This window comes from Triticum aestivum, chromosome 4B (genome assembly GCF_018294505.1).
Source record: "Triticum aestivum cultivar Chinese Spring chromosome 4B, IWGSC CS RefSeq v2.1, whole genome shotgun sequence".
NCBI lineage: Eukaryota > Viridiplantae > Streptophyta > Magnoliopsida > Poales > Poaceae > Triticum > Triticum aestivum.
The window spans coordinates 651,677,118-651,695,442 of record NC_057804.1 but is presented as its reverse complement, the minus strand read 5'-3'; positions in this window follow the sequence as shown (position 1 = coordinate 651,695,442).

The following is an 18,325-nucleotide window of genomic DNA, read 5'->3' as shown; positions in this document are numbered from 1 at the left end:
CATACGGGGTCACCAAGGTAGAGTTCTATAGAACTGTGTAGTGTGCTTGATACCAAGAATATCGGTCCCTGCATATTATTGTCTCCCCTCCAAGCGTGCCTTTTCCAGTCAGTCTCCCCTCATACCGCGATATAGGGAGACCTATCTTCTTAAGGCCAGGAATGAAGTCAACACAAAACCCAATGACATCCTCTGTTTGATAGCCCATGGAGATGCTTCCTTCTGGCCTAGCGCGGTTACGGACATATTTCTTTAGGACTCCGATGAACCTCTCAAACACTACAAGAAATATGTCAACTTGTGACCACCACTACTGGTCACTGAAAGGTCATGATTTTTCATTTGCGACCTTTTGGTGACCAAAAACAGAAGGTCAAAAGCTGGCGGTCGTAATCTGACTATAGCGACCTTCTCTGTGAGAAGGTCGTAGACGTTTACGACCAAAACAGAAGGTCGTTGAACCCATGACCTTTTGTTTTGGTCACTGGTTGTCTGCCCAAGCCACATCAGATCCGACGTGGCAATCTGACGTGGCAAAATTACGACCAATTGAAAAGGTCGTTGACAAGATTCAGCCCGGTCTGATTAGGTGTTTTATATGGGCCGAGCCCAACAATTCATCCTTTCTACATTTTTTTCCTATTATTTTGGTTGACTTCATGGGCCAAGCCCAACAATTTGACCTTTTGTTTATTTCTGGGCCATGGCCTTTTAACGTTGTTTGGCCCATTATATTTTAGAGCTTATCCCACCAATCAAATGGGTGCCACTTGTCATCACACATTGGGCCCACTTGACCGAAATTTCAAAACTGCTCAAATTATTTTCATAAATGGGTCCCACAAGTCAGGTATCCATTCCACAAACCAGATTCAATGCCAATATATTTTCCAGTACAGAAATGTATTTCAGGTAAACAATATTATTCTAAGAATATGTACATAACTCCCAGCATTTGAATAACAAGTTAGCAAGGACATATACATCAAATTCTCAGCAAAATCAGCAGTACATCCAAATTCCAAGGCCAACATTACAACAACAGTCCTGCATCTCCCTTGGAGCAGGAGGGATAAGAGAGCATGCATACATGCCTAGGTCCTGCATGCCTTGCTTCTTCCAACTTTGGCCTAGAGCTCACGTCAAAACATGAATGAAGGCAATCATCTGCATGTTATAAAACAAAATGGTTATGAATAAAATGCATGAACTGAAAGGAGCAAGCTACTTTGTATTTGAGAAACTGAAAAATGCACGAACAATTTTTCATAAGATAACTGGACTTTTGTGCATGCATTAAGACAGGAAAACAAGGGCCTGTAGTATACACATTAATTAGAACAGGATCACAAGACACAAATATAAGCTAGAATTGACAAGTACACATTAATTTTAACATAGCATCACTAGCTCTCTTGTTGTCTGCATATTAAACCATATGGAAAAATGCTCATGAGTGGCCACCGACTTGTTCTTGGGGTTCTTCTACTTGAACTCCAACAAACAAACAGCAGGTTCAGGACAACGGCCGCCCGGAAACCACGGGGAAACAGGAAGGTGGTAAACATAAGGGCAGGTGCAACTAATAATTAACATCATAGGAGAGAAAACAGTATATTCCTTAGCAAAAGATGCCGCTAGGACCTATACAGATTGACTATATAAGAACAGTATATTCCAACGCAAACACATGACAACAAAATCCTCTTCAATTTAACATGAGATATATGATACGTAAGTCAGTCACATCTAGCAACCTGTCTAGACTTTGGACATTATTACATAGAGCATCCTCTTCAAATTCCAATCTTTCTCTTCTTCACATATACTCTGTACAACATAATAACAAGCCAAGCAAAATCTTCTAACTTGGTGGTAACAAGTCTACATATTTCAACTTTGAATGCCTTCAGATTAATTAGCAACTATCCAGACGCAAGGAGAGGAGGAGAGCATACCTCGGTTGCCGTCAACAGCCCAGCCGGGTCCTCCGTTCTACAAATCTGCAGCTTGTCGCCGAGCTCCACTAGTCAGCTATGGCACTCAGGAACCAGCTTCTGCTTCAGCCCCAGGCTGCAAGAAACACACACACGACGATACAGTTATATCACCACCAAATGCGCCACATCAAATTGAAACAAGATCAAATCAAAAGAGTCACACAAATTCAAGGAAATGGTATAAAATCTGCCATCTTCATGCAAAACATCAGTCACTCCCACCCACCATAAATTGCAATCATACCCTCCAATTTAACAAGACATATAGTCAGTCATGTAAGCAGCTTGTCTAGACTATGGAAAGTTTGAAATTCGATTTTTTTTCTTTCCCTATCTACACAAGAAACACTCAGTGGCTGTCAGGTATCAAAAATAATTCAAATTTCAGATAAATTTCATTTAGATTTCTCAATCGAGGTGACAGCAAGTCAGTCATGGGTACTCGCCATAGACCGACGTTTCAAAGTAGTACACACGACACAACTACAGATATCATTGACACAAGCAATTTTGCATTCCAACTTGTAAGCTACTATGGAGATTACAACAGCTCACTTAATCACAAAGCACAACGAGTAACCAAAGCAAAAACTAAGGACGGGTGGCTCCCAGGCATCTGAAATGTTCCAATTAGTATCGTAGCATGTCATATCACAGGTTATCTTGAGCTCTGAGCAGTTAGATTACACTTATATTAGGCAAATGCAGCTACACATCAACTCACCAGCTTCTCTACACACATCAACACTTGCGGGAGGCAGTAGCACGGACCATCGATGAGGTTGTTGAGTTTGGTGGAAGTATAAGCATACATGTAGTTGCGCTTTAGGGGGCGAGGGGCAGTAGGCGTTGATGAGCACCGCCTAGTCAGCCACCTGGCATTAGGGAATCGCCTTCTTCTTCTGCTCCAGGCTGCCACACACGCATACACATCAATGAAGTTATATCACCAGCAAAAGCGCCAAAGCGAAATGAAATTCAAACATCAAGACAAGAAACCATTATTGCGCAAATGCTTCCCAAACAGACCCTAATAAAGTAATGAGGTATAATGGCATATTGCCATTATTGCGCAAGCAGCCAAGCAGAACTACAGAAGTAATTCGGAGATAATGGTACAGAAGTGTTTTGCCATTGCTCAGCGCTTAAGCGTCACTTAAAAATGCTTCCTTGAACAATGGAGATAATGGTACAAAGCTAACAAGGACAATTACATGGCACCTCTGATGTGCTGGTAATTTTGTCAAGCTGTATAGCAGTAGCAAGGAACACATAGGATAAATCCTACCAGTGCAGCTCCAGCACGTACCTCGGAGTGCAGGAATAACATTTTTATTTACAGGAAAAGACAAAAGGCTACACCCAACGCGATTGTATATTGGTATGGTTACCCAGTTGGCACTGTGAAATTGATAAGAGAGATGGAGGGGATTCTGCAGCCAATTTTTTAAATAACAGATCAGAGGGACTAGAAGTTGCATGTTGTCCCCTCCTCACCTGCTGCCTACATGCTTTATTGCACCAGAACCAATGAGAAATCAAAAGGAATGTGCGTGAAGAAGATCATTTGGTCTAAGTGTCTGAGGTAAGATATTCGGAAGAATAGAAGGAAAAGATACGACAACAGGAGAAAATGAGATGTCCATCTTTTATAATTTGGACAAGTTGTGAAGCATAAAATAGTTACTCCCTACGATCCTGATTATCAGCGACAATTAATATGGATCAGAGGGAGTATTATTATTCTTTTATACATTTGAGAAATGTTGTATTGCCATACTTGTACAAATATACCGATGCATTACTACATGACACTGAACTGAACCCTGGAGCATACTTTGTGCAGAAAAAATCAACATCAGTCACCTTGTGGTCACCGCCATACACAGCCGCCGTCACGCCAGTCACCTCAAGAAGCACCACTGCACCAGAGACGCGACCAGACATGCGCAAGAGCAGAGCACCTGCTGCATCCAAATCCAAATCGAACAAGATCAAAGTTAGGAATGGTTGCAACCATGCTTTTCAAGGCACACAATAGAGAAAATCGCAAAGAATGAGACGATGCCTTTCCTGATCTGCTTCCCGTACTTGGATCCAATGTTGTCCATGTTCCGTGTTGAGGAGCTCAAGTTCAATGTGTAGCCACAGTATCCACAGCTGCCAGTAAGAAACAAACAACACACATCAATGTGTAGCCATAGTATAGAAATTGAGCAGAAGCGCTATGATAAATTCTGCATAGTTCTGAGATTTATTTATGAGAACACAATGCTTTATCTGTACCAACTACATCATATGGCAGGCAGTTAAATAAACAAACTCCATCCTACATCAACAATGTCAGTCAGTTGTAAGGAACATTGTCAAATGAAACTGAGCCTTCTATACACCTGCATTTTTCTTGCTTGCCACAATGAGGATACGGGCGAAAGAACTAACATGGCATCAATCATCTTGGTCTTTGGTTCCATTCACAACAAACTAACCGTGCTTCTACAATGCATCACACACGAGAGTAATAACAGCCTAACAGGAATTGTATACAACCAACCGCCTAACAGGAATTCTCTAAAACAAAAACAAAAAATAGCACAACAGGGCAAGATATGAGTAGGAGAATCAGTTGGATGAAACAAAAAATAGCACAACAAGAAAGAGAGGAAAGAGGGCGAGGGAGGGGAGCTGACCCCGAGCAGAGACGGCGACATGGCGGCCGGCGGCGGAGGGAGGCACCGATTCCGATCTTGGGGGGTGAGGAGAGGATGTGCGGGGACCTTAACAAAGAACTCGGAGACGGCGGGGACCTTGACGACGAACCCCGCGGCAGGATCCCAGACCTGGTGGGCGGGGACGGCCTTGGCGCCGGTGCTGGGGCGGGAGCGGCGGCTGGAGCAGCGCCGGAGTTGGTGCGGGCGCGGGGTAGCAGGTCGTGGGTGCGGCCCCGCAGAGCGAGACCCTCCTGGTCGCAACGCCGGAGTTGGTGCAGGCGCGGGGTAGCAGGTCGCGGGTGCGGCCCCGCTGAGTGAGACCCTCCTGGCCGCGGCGGCGCGGCCCTCGGTGCCGCGAAGGCGAACGCCAAGAAGAGCAACCCCTTGGATTGGATCTTGGAGTGGGGATGCGGATGGGTGAGGCGGAGGAGTGGGGATGCGGATGGATGCGGATGGGCATGGCGTTGTGGCTGGGTGGGGTGGGGAATCGTCGCGGCCCGATCTCCGCCCGCTCCGACGAGATCGAGGGGAGCTGGCGGGGACGAAGGGGACGAGATCGAGAGGAGCTAGGGTTTGCGCGGGTGAGCGAGGGAAAGAAAGGAGGTGGGGGTGGATGGAAATTGACCCGGAGGACATAGCTAGGGTTTCGGGGTTGGTGTGGATGGTTCGAGGACAGCCGTTGGATCCCCGAGCATCCGACGATGTTGGATGCACGATCCGCGTGATATGTCCACGGACCAATCAGAATGCAGTATGATTTTATGACCATCTAAATTGGTCGTAGTTGACATAAAATAATGTGTTAAAATCATTTAAGCTACTTTATGATCTGAGAAATTCTAAAAAAATGGAAAACCTTCTCATTGTATCACCAAAATTTGAACAAGTTTTCAGAAAAAATAACAACATGGAATAAGATAAATATCTTTAAAAAGGTGACGTCGGAAATGAGTTTTTTGCAAAAAAAACATTTTCCCTTTTCGAGTGCCCAAAATGAGTTTTTTTGTGAAGTACCTACAATATATTTATTGCAAAATTGGATGAAATCAATTTTATAAAATATTAGGCCATATTTAATGCACAAATGACCAAATAGTTGGGTGCCAAAAGCTTTGGTCCATCTCTGTTGAAATAGACAAATTTCCGTCGATCGAGCACGAAGCGGGTCAAATTTGAACTGTAGCTGCCTCATAGTTTGTTCTTTATTTTTTCCAAAAATCATTTCTAGGTACATAAGTATCTATTTAATCAGAGAAACATCAAATTTTTTTCAAGATTCAACCACTAGCTAGGAACGGTCAAGCCCGCCGTTTTGACCGCATTTTGAAACGGGCATAAAAAATTCAAAACAAATCAAAAAATTGGGAGACCTTCGCATTGTGTAATTATATGTGGCCAAATTCCCAGGAAAAATAATAAACTTGTAATACGGCAATTATTTTAAAAAAAGTGTTCTCAGAAACGAGCTATCATGCGTGAAGATTCATGGCTTTCAAGCCAAATGATCAATCTTATGCCCACATTCATGGCATAGTTTGTTCAAATGATCTCATATTGTGCAATAGGGTGCATCTTGGAATTCCAAACAATGTTACCTAAGGAAGTTTTCATTTTCTTTTCACGGAAAATTCATTTTCCATTTTCCGAGTGCCCGAAATGAGGTTTTTTTGTGAAGCAACTAGCAAATAATTGTTGCAAAAATGGACCTAATCAATTTTATAAAATACTAGGCCATGTTTAATGCACAATTGACAAAATGGTTGGGTGTAAAAAGTTTTGATCCACCTGTGGTGAAAAAGACAAATTCCCACCGATTCAGTTGGAAACAAGTCAAATTCGAACTGCAGCTGCCTCATAGTTTGCTATTTATTTTTTCCAAAAACCATTTCTAGGTACATAAGTATCTATTTTATCATAGAAACACCAAAAGTTTTCCAAGATTCAACCACTAGCTAGGAACGGTCAAGCCCGCCGTTTTGACCGCATTTTGAAACGGGCATAAAACATTCAAAAAAATTCAAAAAATTGGGAAACCTTCGCATTGTGTCATTATATGTGACCAATTTCCAGGAAAAATAATAAACTTGTAATACGGTAATTATTTTAAAAAAGTGTTCTCAGAAACGAGCTATCATGCGTGAAGATTCATGGCTTTCAAGCCAAATGATCAATCTTATGGCCACATTCATGGCATAGTTTGTTCAAATGATCTCATATTGTGCACAAGGGTGCATCTTGGAATTCCAAACAATGTTGCCTAAGGAAGTTTTCATTTTCTTTGCACGGAAAATTCATTTTCCATTTTCGAGTGCCCGAAAGGAGGTTTTTTTGTGAAGGAACTACCAAATAATTGTTGCAAAAATGGACCAAATCAATTTTATAAAATACTAGGCCATTTATAATGCACAATTGACAAAATGGTTGGGTGTAAAAGTTTTGATCCACCTCTGGTGAAAAAGACAAATTCCGCGATTCAGTTGGAAACGGGTCAAATTTGAACTGCAGCTGCCTCATAGTTTGCTATTTATTTTTTTCCAAAAACCATTTCTAGGTACATAAGTATCTATTTTCTCATAGAAACACCAAAAATTTTCCAAGATTCAACCACTAGCTAGGAACGATCAAGCCTGCCGTTTTGACAGCATTTTGAAACGGGCATAAAAAATTCAAAAAAAATCAAAAAATTGGGAAACCTTCGCATTGTGTCATTATATGTGACCAAGTTTCCAGGAAAAATAATAAACTTGTAATACGGTAATTATTTTAAAAAAGTGTTCTCAGAAATGAGCTATCATGCGTGAAGATTCATGGCTTTCAAGCCAAATGATCAATCTTATGGCCACATTCATGGCATAGTTTGTTCAAATGATCTCATATTGTGCACAAGGGTGCATCTTGGAATTCCAAACAATGTTGCCTAAGGAAGTTTTCATTTTCTTTGCACGGAAAATTCATTTTCCATTTTCCGAGTGCCCAAAAGGAGGTTTTTTTGTGAAGGAACTACCAAATAATTGTTGCAAAAATGGACCAAATCAATTTTATAAAATACTAGGCCATATATAATGCACAATTGACAAAATGGTTGGGTGAAAAAGTTTTGATCCACCTCTGGTGAAAAAGACAAATTGTCGTCGATTCAGTTGGAAACGGGTCAAATTTGAACTGCAGCTGCCTCATAGTTTGCTCTTTATTTTTTCCAAAAATCATTTCTAGGTACATAAGTATCTATTTTATCATAGAAACACCAAAAGTTTTCCAAGATTCAACCACTAGCTAGGAACGGTCAAGCCCGCCGTTTTGACCGCATTTTGAAACGGGCATAAAAAATTCAAAAAAAATCAAAAAATTGGAAAACCTTCGCATTGTGTCATTATATGTGACCAAGTTTCCAGGAAAAATAATAAACTTGTAATACGGTAATTATTTTAAAAAAGTGTTCTCAGAAATGAGCTATCATGCGTGAAGATTCATGGCTTTCAAGCCAAATGATCAATCTTATGGCCACATTCATGGCATAGTTTGTTCAAATGATCTCATATTGTGCACAAGGGTGCATCTTGGAATTCCAAACAATGTTGCCTAAGGAAGTTTTCATTTTCTTTGCACGGAAAATTCATTTTTCATTTTCCGAGTGCCCAAAAGGAGGTTTTTTTGTGAAGGAACTACCAAATAATTGTTGCAAAAATGGACCAAATCAATTTTATAAAATACTAGGCCATATTTAATGCACAATTGACAAAATGGTTGGGTGTAAAAAGTTTTGATCCACCTCTGGTGAAAAAGACAAATTTCCGCCGATTCAGTTGGAAACGGGTCAAATTTGAACTGCAGCTGCCTCATAGTTTGCTATTTATTTTTTCCAAAAATCATTTCTAGGTACATAAGTATCTATTTTATCATAGAAAACCAAAAGTTTTCCAAGATTCAACCACTAGCTAGGAACGGTCAAGCCCGCCGTTTTGACCGCATTTTGAAACGGGCATAAAAATTCAAAAAAATCAAAAAATTGGGAAACCTTCGCATTGTGTCATTATATGTGACCAAGTTTCCAGGAAAAATAATAAACTTGTAATACGGTAATTATTTTAAAAAAGTGTTCTCAGAAATGAGCTATCATGCGTGAAGATTCATGGCTTTCAAGCCAAATGATCAATCTTATGGCCACATTCATGGCATAGTTTGTTCAAATGATCTCATATTGTGCACAAGGGTACATCTTGGAATTCCAAACAATGTTGCCTAAGGAAGTTTTCATTTTCTTTGCACGGAAAATTCATTTTCCATTTTCCGAGTGCCCAAATGAGGTTTTTTGTGAAGGAACTACCAAATAATTGTTGCAAAAATGGACCAAATCAATTTTATAAAATACTAGGCCATATATAATGCACAATTGACAAAATGGTTGGGTGAAAAAGTTTTGATCCACCTGTGGTGAAAAAGACAAATTCCCGACGATTCAGATGGAAACGGGTCAAATTTGAACTGCATCTGCCTCATAGTTTGCTATTTATTTTTTCCAAAAACAATTTCTAGGTACATAAGTATCTATTTTATCATAGAAACACCAAAAGTTTTCCAAGATTCAACCACTAGCTAGGAAGGATCAAGCCCGCTGTTTTGACCGCATTTTGAAACGGGCATAAAAAATTCAAAAAAATTCAAAAAATTGGGAGACCTTTGCATTGTGTCATTATATGTGTCCAAATTCCCAGGAAAAATAATAAACTTGTAATACGGCAATTATTTTAAAAAACTGTTCTCAGAAACGTGTTATCATGCCTGAAGATTCATGGCTTTCAAGCTAAATGATCAATCTTATGGCCACATTCATGGCATAGTTTGTTCAAATGATCTCATATTGTGCACAAGGGTGCATCTTGGAATTCCAAGCAATGTTTCCTAAGGAAGTTTTCATTTTCCTTGCACGGAAAATTCATTTTCCATTTTCCGAGTGCCCGAAATGAGGTTTTTTTGTGAAGCAACTACCAAATAATTGTTGCAAAAATGGACCTAATCAATTTTCTAAAATACTAGGCCATGTTTAATGCACAATTGACAAAATGGTTGGGTGTAAAAAGTTTTGATCCACCTGTGGTGAAAAAGACAAATTCCCGACAATTCAGATGGAAACGGGTCAAATTTGAACTGCAGCTGCCTCATAGTTTGCTATTTATTTTTTCCAAAAACAATTTCTAGGAACATAAGTATCTATTTTATCATAGAAACACCAGAAGTTTTCCAAGAATAAACCACTAGCTAGGAACGGTCAAGCCCGCCGTTTTGACCGCATTTTGAAACGGGCATAAAAAATTCAGAAAAATCAAAAAATTGGAAAACCTTCACATTGTGTCATTATATGTGTACAAATTCCCAAGAAAAATATTAAACTTGTAATATGGCAATTATCTTAAAAAAGTGTTCTCAGAAACGAGCTATCATGCGTGAAGATTCATGGCTTTCAAGCCAAATGATCAATCTTATGGCCACATTCATGGCATAGTTTGTTCAAATGATCTCATATTGTGCACAAGGGTGCATCTTGGAATTCCAAACAATGTTGCCTAAGGAAGTTTTCATTTTCTTTGAATGGAAAATTCATTTTCCATTTTTTGAGTGCCCAAAATGAGGTTTTTTTATGAAGGAACTAGCAAATAATTGTTGCAAAAATGGACCTAATCAATTTTATAAAATACTAGGCCATGTTTAATGCACAATTGACAAAATGGTTGGGTGTAAAAAGTTTTGATCCACCTGTGGTGAAAAAGACAAATTCCCGACGATTCAGATGGAAACGGGTCAAATTTGAATTGCAGCTGCCTCATAGTTTGCCATTTATTTTTTCCAAAAACCATTTCTACGTACATAAGTATCTATTTTCTCATAGAAACACCAAAAGTTTTCCAAGATTCAACCACTAGCTAGGAATGATCAAGCGTGTCGTTTTGACCGCATATTGAAACGGGCATAAAAAATTCAAAAAAATTCAAAAAATTGGGAGACCTTCGCATTGTGTCATTATATGTGTCCAAATTCCCAGGAAAAATAATAAACTTGTAATACGGCAATTATTTTAAAAAAGTGTTCTCAGAAACGAGCTATCATCCGTGAAGATTCATGGCTTTCAAGCCAAATGATCAATCTTATGGCCACATTCTTGACATAGTTTGTTCAAATGATCTCATATTGTGCACAAGGGTGCATCTTGCAATTCCGAACAATGTTGCCTAAGGAAGTTTTAATTTTCTTTGCACGGAAAATTCATTTTCCATTTTCCGAGTGCCTGAAATGAGGTTTTTTATGAAGGAACTACCAAATAATTGTTGCAAAAATGGACCTAATAAATTTTATAAAATACTAGGCCATGTTTAATGCACAATTGACAAAACGGTTGGGTGTAAAAAGTTTTGATTCACCTGTGGTGAAAAAGACAAATTCCCGACGATTCAGATGGAAACAGGTCAAATTTGAACTGCAGCTGCCTTATAGTTTACTATTTATTTTTTCCAAAACAAATTTCTAGGTACATAACTATCTATTTTATCATAGAAACACCAAAAGTTTTCCAAGATTCAACCACTAGCTAGGAACGATCAAGCCCGCCGTTTTGACCGCATTTTGAAACGGGCATAAAAAATTCAAAAAAATTCAAAAAATTGGGAGACCTTCGCATTGTGTCATTATATGTGTCCAAATTCCCAGGAAAAATAATAAACTTGTAATACGGTAATTATTTTAAAAAAGTGTTCTCAGAAACGAGCTATCATGCGTGAAGATTCATGGCTTTCAAGCCAAATGATCAATCTTATGGCCACATTCATGGCATAGTTTGTTCAAATGATCTCATATTGTGCACAAGAGTGCATCTTGGAATTCCAAACAATGTTTCCTAATGAAGTTTTCATTTTCTTTGCACGGAAAATTCATTTTCCATTTTCCGAGTGCCTGAAATGAGATTTTTTTGTGAAGGAACTACCAAATAATTGTTGCAAAAATGGACCTAATCAATTTTATAAAATACTAGGCCATGTTTAATGCACAATTGACAAAATGGTTGGGTGTAAAAAGTTTTGATCCACCTGTGGTGAAAAAGACAAATTCCGACGATTTAGTGGAAACGGGTCAAATTTGAACTGCAGCTGCCTCATAGTTTGCTATTTATTTTTTCCAAAAACAATTTCTAGGTACATAAGTATCTATTTTATCATAGAAACACCAAAAGTTTTCCAAGATTCAACCACTAGCTAGGAACGGTCAAGCCCGCCGTTTTGACCGCATTTTGAAACGGGCATAAAAAATTCAAAAAACATCAAAAATTGGAAAACCTTCACATTGTGTCATTATATGTGACCAAGTTTCCAGGAAAAATAATAAACTTGTAATAGGTAATTATTTTTAAAAAGTGTTCTCAGAAATGAGCTATCATGCGTGAAGATTCATGGCATTCAAGCCAAATGATCAATCTTATGGCCACATTCATGGCATAGTTTGTTCAAATGATCTCATATTGTGCACAAGGGTGCATCTTGGAATTCCAAACAATGTTGCCTAAGGAAGTTTTCATTTTCTTTGCACGGAAAATTCATTTTCCATTTTCCGAGTGCCCGAAATGAGGTTTTTTTGTGAAGGAACTACCAAATAATTGTTGCAAAAATGGACCAAATCAATTTTATAAAATACTAGGCCATGTTTAATGCACAATTGACAAAATGGTTGGGTGTAAAAAGTTTTGATCCACCTCTGGTGAAAAAGACAAATTTCGTCGATTCAGTTGGAAACGGGTCAAATTTGAACTGCAGCTGCCTCATAGTTTGCTATTTATTTTTTCCAAAAATCATTTCTAGGTACATAAGTATCTATTTTATCATAGAAACACCAAAAGTTTTCCAAGATTCAACCACTAGCTAGGAACGGTCAAGCCCGCCGTTTTGACCGCATTTTGAAACGGGCATAAAAAATTCAAAAAAATCAAAAAATTGGGAAACCTTCGCATTGTGTCATTATATGTGACCAAGTTTCCAGGAAAAATAATAAACTTGTAATACGGTAATTATTTTAAAAAAGTGTTCTCAGAAATGAGCTATCATGCGTGAAGATTCATGGCTTTCAAGCCAAATGATCAATCTTATGGCCACATTCATGGCATAGTTTGTTCAAATGATCTCATATTGTGCACAAGGGTGCATCTTGGAATTCCAAACAATGTTGCCTAAGGAAGTTTTCATTTTCTTTGCACGGAAAATTCATTTTCCATTTTCCGAGTGCCCGAAATGAGGTTTTTTTTGTGAAGGAACTACCAAATAATTGTTGCAAAAATGGACCAAATCAATTTATAAAATACTAGGCCATTTTAATGCACAATTGACAAAATGGTTGGGTGTAAAAAGTTTTGATCCACCTCTGGTGAAAAAGACAAATTCCGTCGATTCAGTTGGAAACGGGTCAAATTTGAACTGCAGCTGCCTCATAGTTTGCTATTTATTTTTTCCAAAAATCATTTCTAGGTACATAAGTATCTATTTTATCATAGAAACACCAAAAGTTTTCCAAGATTCAACCACTAGCTAGGAACGGTCAAGCCCGCCGTTTTGACCGCATTTTGAAACGGGCATAAAAAATTCAAAAAAAATCAAAAAATTGGGAAACCTTCGCATTGTGTCATTATATGTGACCAAGTTTCCAGGAAAAATAATAAACTTGTAATACGGTAATTATTTTAAAAAAGTGTTCTCAGAAATGAGCTATCATGCGTGAAGATTCATGGCTTTCAAGCCAAATGATCAATCTTATGGCCACATTCATGGCATAGTTTGTTCAAATGATCTCATATTGTGCACAAGGGTGCATCTTGGAATTCCAAACAATGTTGCCTAAGGAAGTTTTCATTTTCTTTGCACGGAAAATTCATTTTCATTTTCCGAGTGCCCGAAATGAGGTTTTTTTGTGAAGGAACTACCAAATAATTGTTGCAAAAATGGACCAAATCAATTTTATAAAATACTAGGCCATGTTTAATGCACAATTGACAAAATGGTTGGGTGTAAAAAGTTTTGATCCACCTCTGGTGAAAAAGACAAATTCCGACGATTTAGTGGAAACGGGTCAAATTTGAACTGCAGCTGCCTCATAGTTTGCTATTTATTTTTTCCAAAAATCATTTCTAGGTACATAAGTATCTATTTTATCATAGAAACACCAAAAGTTTTCCAAGATTCAACCACTAGCTAGGAACGGTCAAGCCCGCCGTTTTGACCGCATTTTGAAACGGGCATAAAAAATTCAAAAAAATCAAAAAATTGGAAAACCTTCACATTGTGTCATTATATGTGACCAAGTTTCCAAGAAAAAATAATAAACTTGTAATACGATAATTATTTTTAAAAAGTGTTCTCAGAAATGAGCTATCATGCGTGAAGATTCATGGCTTTCAAGCCAAATGATCAATCTTATGGCCACATTCATGGCATAGTTTGTTCAAATGATCTCATATTGTGCACAAGGGTGCATCTTGGAATTCCAAACAATGTTGCCTAAGGAAGTTTTCATTTTCTTTTCACGGAAAATTCATTTTCCATTTTCTGAGTGCTCGAAATGAGGTTTTTTATGAAGCAACTAGCAAATAATTGTTGCAAAAATGGACCTAATCAATTTTATAAAATACTAGGCCATGTTTAATGCACAATTGACAAAATGGTTGGGTGTAAAAAGTTTTGATCCACCTGTGGTGAAAAAGACAAATTCCCGCCGATTCAGTTGGAAACAGGTCAAATTTGAACTGCAGCTGCCTCATAGTTTGCTATTTATTTTTTCCAAAAACCATTTCTAGGTACATAAGTATCTATTTTATAATAGAAACACCAAAAGTTTTCCAAGATTCAACCACTAGCTAGGAACGGTCAAGCCCGCCGTTTTGACCGCATTTTGAAACGGGCATAAAACATTGAAAAAAATTCGAAAAATTGGGAGACCTTCGCATTGTGTCATTATATGTGTCCAAATTCCCAAGAAAAATATTAAACTTGTAATATGACAATTATTTGAAAAAAAGTGTTCTTAGAAACGAGCTATCATGCGTGAAGATTCATGGCTTTCAAGCCAAATGATCAATCTTATGGCCACATTCATGGCATAGTTTGTTCAAATGATCTCATATTGTGCACAAGGGTGCATCTTGGGATTCCAAACAATGTTGCCTAAGGAAGTTTTCATTTTCTTTGCACGGAAAATTCAATTTCCATTTTCCGAGTACCCGAAATGAGGTTTTTTTATGAAGGAACTACCAAATAATTGTTGCAAAAATGGACCTAATCAATTTTATAAAATACTAGGCCATGTTTAATGCACAATTGACAAAATGGTTGGGTGTAAAAAATTTTCATCCACCTGTGGTGAAAAAGACAAATTCTCGACGATTCAGATGGAAACGGGTCAAATTTGAACTGCACCTGCCTCATAGTTTGCTATTTATTTTTTCCAAAAACCATTTCTAGGTACATAAGTATCTATTTTATCATAGAAACACCAAAAGTTTTCCAAGATTCAACCACTAGCTAGGAACGATCAAGCCCGCCGTTTTGACCGCATTTTGAAACGGGCATAAAAAATTCAAAAAAATCAAAAAATTGGGAGACCTTCGCATTGTGTCATTATATGTGTCCAAATTCTCAGGAAAAATAATAAACTTGTGATACGACAATTATTTTAAAAAAGTGTTCTCAGAAACGAGCTATCATGCGTGAAGATTCATGGCTTTCAAGCCAAATGATCAATCTTATGGCCACATTCATGGCATAGTTTGTTCAAATGATCTCATATTGTGCACAAGGGTGCATCTTGCAATTCCAAACAATGTTTCCTAAGGAAGTTTTCATTTTCTTTGCACGGAAAATTCATTTTCCATTTTCCGAGTGCCCGAAATGAGGTTTTTTTTGTGAAGGAACTACTAAATAATTGTTGCAAAAATGGACCTAATCAATTTTATAAAATACTAGGCAATGTTTAATGCACAATTGACAAAATGGTTGGGTGTAAAAAGTTTTGATCCACCTATGGTGAAAAAGACAAATTCCCGATGATTCAAATGGAAACGGGTCAAATTTGAACTGCAGGTGCCTCATAGTTTGCTATTTATTTTTTCCAAAAAACAATTTCTAGGTACGTAAGTATCTATTTTATCATAGAAACACCAAAAGTTTTCCAAGATTCAACCACTAGCTAGGAACGGTCAAGCCCGCCGTTTTGACCGCATTTTGAAACGGGCATAAAAAATTCAAAAAAAATCAAAAAATTGGAAAACCTTCACATTGTGTCATTATATGTGACCAAGTTTCCAGGAAAAATAATAAACTTGTAATACGGTAATTATTTTTAAAAAGTGTTCTCGGAAATGAGCTATCATGCATGAAGATTCATGGCATTCAAGCCAAATGATCAATCTTATGGCCACATTCATGGCATATTTTGTTCAAATGATCTCATATTGTGCACAAGGGTGCATCTTGGAATTCCAAACAATGTTGCCTAAGGAAGTTTTCATTTTCTTTGCACGGAAAATTCATTTTCCATTTTCCGAGTGCCCGAAATGAGGTTTTTTTGTGAAGGAACTACCAAATAATTGTTGCAAAAATGGACCTAATCAATTTTATAAAATACTAGGCCATGTTTAATGCACAATTGACAAAATGGTTGGGTGTAAAAAGTTTTGATCCACCTGTGGTGAAAAAGACAAATTCCCGACGATTCAGATGGAAACGGGTCAAATTTGAACTGCAGCTGCCTCATAGTTTGCTATTTATTTTTTCCAAAAACAATTTCTAGGTACATAAGTATCTATTTTATCATATAAACACCAAAAGTTTTCCAAGATTCAACCACTAGCTAGGAACGGTCAAGCCCGCCGTTTTGACCGCATTTTGAAACGGGCATAAAAAATTCAAAAAAAATCAAAAAATTGGAAAACCTTCACATTGTGTCATTATATGTGACCAAGTTTCCAGGAAAAAAATAAACTTTTTATTCCGTAGATTATTTTAAAAAGTGTTCTCAGAAATGAGCTATCATGCGTGAAGATTCATGGCTTTCAAGTCAAATGATCAATCTTATGGCCACATTCATGGCATAGTTTGTTCAAATGATCTCATATTGTTCACAAGGGTGCATCTTGGAATTCCAAATAATGTTGCCTAAGGAAGTTTTCATTTTCTTTGCACGGAAAATTCATTTTCCATTTTCCGAGTGCCCGAAATGAGGTTTTTTTGTGAAGGAACTACCAAATAATTGTTGCAAAAATGGACCAAATCAATTTTATAAAATACTAGGCCATGTTTAATGCACAATTGACAAAATGGTTGGGTGTAAAAAGTTTTGATCCACCTCTGGTGAAAAAGACAAATTTCCGTCGATTCAGTTGGAAACGGGTCAAATTTGAACTGCAGCTGCCTCATAGTTTGCTATTTATTTTTTCCAAAAATCATTTATAGGTACATAAGTATCTATTTTATCATAGAAACACCAAAAGTTTCCAAGATTCAACCACTAGCTAGGAACGGTCAAGCCCGCCGTTTTGACCGCATTTTGAAACGGGCATAAAAAATTCAAAAAAAATCAAAAAATTGGAAAACCTTCGCATTGTGTCATTATATGTGACCAAGTTTCCAGGAAAAATAATAAACTTGTAATACGGTAATTATTTTAAAAAGTGTTCTCAGAAATGAGCTATCATGTGTGAAGATTCATGGCTTTCAAGCCAAATGATCAATCTTATGGCCACATTCATGGCATAGTTTGTTCAAATGATCTCATATTGTGCACAAGGGTGCATCTTGGAATTCCAAACAATGTTGCCTAAGGGACTTTTCATTTTCTTTTCACGGAAATTACATTTTCCATTTTCCGAGTGCCCGAAATGAGTTTTTTTGTGAAGGACCTACCATATATTTGTTGCAAAATTGGACCTAATCAATTTTATAAAATACTAGGCCATATTTAATGAAAATTGACAAAATGGTTGGGTGTAAAACGTTTTGATCCATCTCTGGTGAAAAAGACATATTCCCGTCGATTCAGGTGGAAGCGGGTCAAATTTGAACTGCAGCTGCCTCATAGTTTGCTCTTTATTGTTTCCAAAAATCATTTCTAGGTAAATAAGTATCTATTTAATCAGAAATACATAGTTTTATGGCGAGACATCGAGGTTTGGACGGTGGCCAAGGGCCCCAACTCTAGAGCGCGTAAGCTCCCATGCCCGACGCGTGGTCACTGCGTGACCGTGGCATTGCCATGTGTTCTGGGAGGCCTAGGCATGTCTAGTGGGTTGGGCACTCCCCAATTAGGTTGTAGGAAGAAAATCACAACATAAGATTCTCACGAGGAGACCGATCGATGCTCAAACATGAATAAGCAGCCAAGTGTTTGATTTGCGGTACACGAAATGCACATGGCTATTGGGCGTGAGTTTTGGCTGAGGATGATCAGTTACTAAGAAGACTATCTTCACAAATATTTAGGGAAATCAAGAATATATAAATAACACTTCCTTCACAAAGTGCTCCTCTGAACAAGATAGGAAAATGAATATTGTTGAGTTATTTTTGAACTAGGAAAGGAAGGCTTTTGACA